Below are 541 nucleotides of genomic sequence, written 5' to 3' on the forward strand. Positions count from 1 at the left end.
GAGTGGGGGACCCCCCCCCCGCCCCCCCCCTCGCCCACAGCCTTTGCCGCGGGCTCCGTTTCACTCATGGGCTCCCCAAAGGGGTCCGCCGAACCCTGCGCACCCCCTCGCCGCGGCCTCTTTGCCCCGAAGGCGCCGGTCGGGATTTTCGGGGCCCCGTTTCGATTCGTCGCCGATGAGCGGAAAACGGATGCGTGAGCCGGGGTTTGCCCAAAATCCTCGCCTTCCCCTCCCGGTGTGACGGCGAGATCGGGGACCCTCCTCTTCCTGGTGGCCCCGGGGGTCCCAACGCCTGCGGCGAGGCCGCCAGCGGCCAACGCTTTAGCATCCGCCGCCAAAAATACCACCGAAGGCTTCCCCGGCCGAACTGGGCTTTGCGAATAAAAACCACCACCGAGGCTCTTGGCGAGAGGGGAAACAAGTAAAAATAAAGGGAAATATTAAAAAAACAACAGCGCCTGGCGCTTCCCCGTGCCCAAAATCGGTGGAAATGTGCTTATTTTGCTGTGCTGTCCCCCCCCCCGGCCCAGGACGGATGGTG

This window comes from Phaethon lepturus, unplaced genomic scaffold (genome assembly GCF_000687285.1).
Source record: "Phaethon lepturus isolate BGI_N335 unplaced genomic scaffold, ASM68728v1 scaffold16763, whole genome shotgun sequence".
Lineage (NCBI taxonomy): Eukaryota > Metazoa > Chordata > Aves > Phaethontiformes > Phaethontidae > Phaethon > Phaethon lepturus.